The 4,486-nt window shown below is 47.2% G+C and overlaps 1 pseudogene; it reads right to left on the bottom strand.

Annotated features, from left to right (window-relative positions):
• Window positions 1-534: 534 nt before the first annotated feature.
• Window positions 535-863, bottom strand: LOC114007340 (protein FAM136A pseudogene; annotated as a pseudogene).
• Window positions 864-4,486: the final 3,623 nt, after the last annotated feature.

The following is a 4,486-nucleotide window of genomic DNA, read 5'->3' on the forward strand; positions in this document are numbered from 1 at the left end:
CCAGCTAGTACCTGTATGTCGGTACCTGTGCAGGAAGAATCTAGCTCCTTGGAGAGCTCTCACTTGGTAAAAGGGAGAGTCCTATTGTCACCTGAACTCAGGTTCTGAAACACTCTTTTGTGCTCACTCTGACCCAAATTTTTAAAAAATAATTATTTATTTGATTTATTCATTCATTTATTATTATTATCATTTTTAGTTTGACCAGAGAGAGACAGAGGGTGAGACTGAGAGAGAGAAGAAGTGAGAAAGCAAGCCACCAGATTCAGGACTCGAACCCTGGTCGACCATATGGGAGTGTCCAGCGCCTTAACCACCACGCCACCTGTTGGTTCCTCTGACCCAAATTTTAGCACCAGTTTTTTCCATTTCATTCTCTAGGATTAAAAGATTAAAAAAAAAAAACCAGTGTTCACAGGCAAGTAACATACGCTTTAAACTTGTTGCCAACCTTAATTTCTTCATAAACTTTGCTTAAAAGACTAAAATTCCCATTGCTCTTTTAAAATAGATTCCTGTCCTCAGCCCCAAAGGTCACTGGTAAGGACTTTTATTTCCCCATAGACGAGAGTGATTCCTTCATCTTCCTGGTCATAGTCGGGATCAGGTGCATGTGGTCATCCACACACCTGGACACGCAACTGTCCAGCTGCTGCTTCACCTGAGGTTCCTTGCTCCTTGCTGGACGCCTGGTTGTCCTCACAACAGCCCGCGCTGCACCGGAACATGAGGCCCTGCATCTTCCGGATGTTCTCTCACTCCAGACTCTTCACCATGGAGTCCACCACTTTCTGGACTTGGAGCTGCTGCATCTTGGCCGTGGCAACCCCGCGTTGTGCGGCGCAGACGCCCCAGACCAGCATGAATTTTAAGTCACCAGGTTCGGGACTTGAACATCAGTCAACTACATGGAAGTCAGCAACCTAACCATTAAGCCATCTGCTGGTCCTAACGAGTAGAATTTTAAGGTTTCTTGGAAATAATTACATAAGGGGGCTGGCAGGTGGAATAGTGACTAAAGGTGCTGGACTCCCACATGGCCGACTGCGGTTTGGGTCCTGGATGTGACGGCTTGCTTTCTCACTTTCTCTCTCTCTCTGTCCCTCTCTGATTAAATTAAAATAAACAAATAAAGTTAAATAAAATAATTATTTTTAAAAAAATAAATACTTAAATAATTTCCTCCTTGGCATTTTTCTTCTTTTCTTTCTTTTGCAAGATTTTTACTATAGGGTGCATGTGCTCGCCAGAGAAACAGAAAGCAAGAAATCACACACACACACACACACACACCCCAGGGGAATGGCTATACTGCAATTCTTTTTCTTCCATTCTCCTCTCAGGATTTTGGACATTCATACACACGCCCAACGTGAGTTGGAAATTGCTGGGTCTGATGGGTCTGAGACTTGAACTGCAGTGGACTATATGGGAGTCCAGGAACATAGCCATTGCGCCATCTGCTGGTCCCTCCTGTCATTGTCCTAAAGCGACTGCAATAAGATTTGAAGTTGCTCTGCGATTATTCCTGAGTGCTGACCTCCGTGCCTCTGTACGTGAGCCTTTGTAGAGACTGGTACACAATTCTTTTCACCAACATCTCTGGTTCCTTCCTTTCCCTTGTGCCCTTTCCTCTAGCTGTATAAACATTCATGGTTTCCCCCTCTCCTTAAATCAAAAGGCTGGGGAGTCAACAGGTGGCATGGTGGTTGAGGTGCTGAACCCCCACGTGACTGACCGCAGTTCAAGTCCCAGACCTAATGACTAGCTTTCTCACTTCCCCCTGCCCCCGTCTCTCTGTCTCTTTTTTTTTTTTTTTTTTTTGAGAGGTTTTTGCTATAGGGCATGTGCGCTCGCCAGAAAGACAAAGAGAGACAGAGAGATAGAAAGCGAGAAATCACCCCCCGGGGGGGATGGCCATGCCGCAATCCCTTCTCCTCCATTCTCCTCTCGGGATCTTGGGCACGCACACACACGCACCCGGTGTGAGTTTAAGCCACCAGGTCCAGGACTTGAACCGCAGTCGACTACGTGGGAGTCCAGCAATATAGCCATTATGCTAACTGCTGGTTCCCTCTCTGTCTCTTTCTGGTGAGTGCTCATGCCATATAGCAAAAGTAATAATAATAATAATAATAAAATTAAATAAATAATTCTTAAAGAAAAAAACAAGACAAAAGACTGGGGTCTAGGGAACCAGCAGTTAGCGTAATGGCTATGTCGCTGGACTCCCACGTAGTCGACCGCGGTTCGTGTCCTGGACCCGGTGGCTTAAAACTCCCGCCGGGCGCGTGTGTGTGCGTGCCCAAGATCCCGAGAGGAGAATGGAGGAGAAGGGATTGCGGCGTGACCATCCCCCCCTGGGGGGTGATTTCTCGCTTTCTGTCTCTATGTCTCTCTCTGTCTGGCGAGTGCACGCGCCCTACAGTGAAAAATCTCTAAAAAAAAAAAAAAGACTGGGGTCTAGCAAGTGACATGGTGTTTAAGGCACTGGACTCCCACATGGCTGATTGCAATTCGAGTCCCAGACCTGGTGGCTTGCTTTCTCTTTCTCTCTGGCTCTCTCTGGTCAAATTGAAGAAGAATTTAAAAAAATAAAAAGAAAGAAAGAAAAAAAAGAAAGAAAGAAAGAGAAAAGAAAAGGCTGGATGGTAGTGCAGCAGTAGAACACCATGCATGATGGAACCAGCAGTTAGCGTAATGGCTATGTCACTGAACTCCCACGTAGTCGACCATGGTTCCAGTCCTGGACCCGGTGGCTTAAACTCACGCCAGGCATGTGTGCGTGCGTGCCCAAGATCCTAAGAGGAGAATGGAGAAGGGATGGGCCACGCCCCCCTGGGTGGTAGGGGTGATTTCTCACTCTCTGTCTCTCTGTCTCTGTCTTTCTGACAAGCGCACACGCCCTATAGCAAAAATCTTTAAAAACAAACGAACAAACAAACAACACCATGCATGAGAAGATCACAAGTTTGTGTCCAGAGACCTCCGTGAGTACGACGACCATGCATGTACCTGTAACCTGGGGCTGACTAGGGCTGGGGTGGATTGTAGCATTAAGACCCTTTTTGGGGGTGTTCTCTCACTCTCTCTTCCTCGTGGAAGAAATAAATAAGTTTTTAAAAACACACAAAGGAGGTCAACAAATGGCATGGTGGCTAAGGCACTGGACTCCCACATGGCCAACCACAGTTTGAGTCCCTGACCTATTGACATTCACACTGGGCACATGTGTGTGCATTTCCAGAAATCCCTGGAGGAGAATGGAGGAGAAGGGATTATGGGGTGTCTCTCCTCCTCGAGGGGTGATTTCTCACGTTCCCCCTCACTGTCTCTCTCCAGCAAGCGCACACACTCTATAGCAAAAACCTAAACACACACACAAGCATAAAAGGAGGAGATGGGGCTATAAAGAGGAAAGAGAAGAAAAGAAAAAAAGAAAGAGAGGAAGGAGGAGGAGGAAGAGATGTTGGACGACCTGGTCTGGGTGACACGCTTCTGCTCTAAGGTAATGAATCGAATGCCCTATGGTGACGCTGTGTCTCTGCTATACTCAGCAGAGCAGTGACACCCAGGGCCTTGATCTTAGCTGTTAGCAGCAAACAAATCTCTCCTTTTGTCATGCTCTGACTCTGTGGAACAGTCACAATATATAGGTGAAAGCTTCAGTGCCGCATGGCCGTGAGATAAATGTTCCAAGTATTGCAAAACCTGTCTGGGATAAATCCTCTCGGGACTGGCCACCACCATGACAGTTGCCAGCCCACGTATTACTGCGCCTCGTGCATGCCAGGTGTAGGTCTGAATGCGGGATGTGCAGTGGTGAACTAAATCTAGAGGATCGTTGCCCTAGATGGTTAACGTTCTAGTGCAGGAGACGAGCCCTTGAACAAGTACATAATCATATCACCATAAGGTGCAAAATTCTGCAAATGAGCAGCTGTAAGGGATTCCGATCCAGCTACCTCTCCATTGGCCTAGGCAAGCTCTCAGGAAGAAGGGATGTCTCAGCTGAAATCCGAAGGATGACTGCAAATTAACCAGGCAAAGCAGATGAGGAAACACATTCCAGACAGAGGAGGTGACATGTGCAAAGGCTACGGGAAAGGAGGGTGTGAGTGTGAAGAATTCTAGGGGATTTCTGCTTAACTAGGGCAGGAAAAGGGAGCAGCAGAGGGCAGGTGTCAAGGCCACAGAAGTAAGGAGGCAGTGTGCAAGGTCTTCTGCACGTTAAGGATTTCTTTTTTTTTTTTTGGAGAGGTTTTTGCTGTAGGGCAAAAAGAAAGAGAAAGCGAGAACTCACTCCCCAGGGGGGATGGCCACACCACAATCCTTTCTCCTCTTGGGCACACATGCACACATGCCTGGCGTGAGTTTAAGCCACTGGGTCTGGGACTTGAACCATGGTCGACTACATGGGAGTCCAGAGACATAGCCATTATGCCAACTGCTGGTCCCCATTAAGGATTTCAAATTGTATACCAAG

The sequence above is a fragment of the Tupaia chinensis genome, unplaced genomic scaffold (assembly GCF_000334495.1).
Source record: "Tupaia chinensis unplaced genomic scaffold, TupChi_1.0 Scaffold000159_1, whole genome shotgun sequence".
NCBI lineage: Eukaryota > Metazoa > Chordata > Mammalia > Scandentia > Tupaiidae > Tupaia > Tupaia belangeri.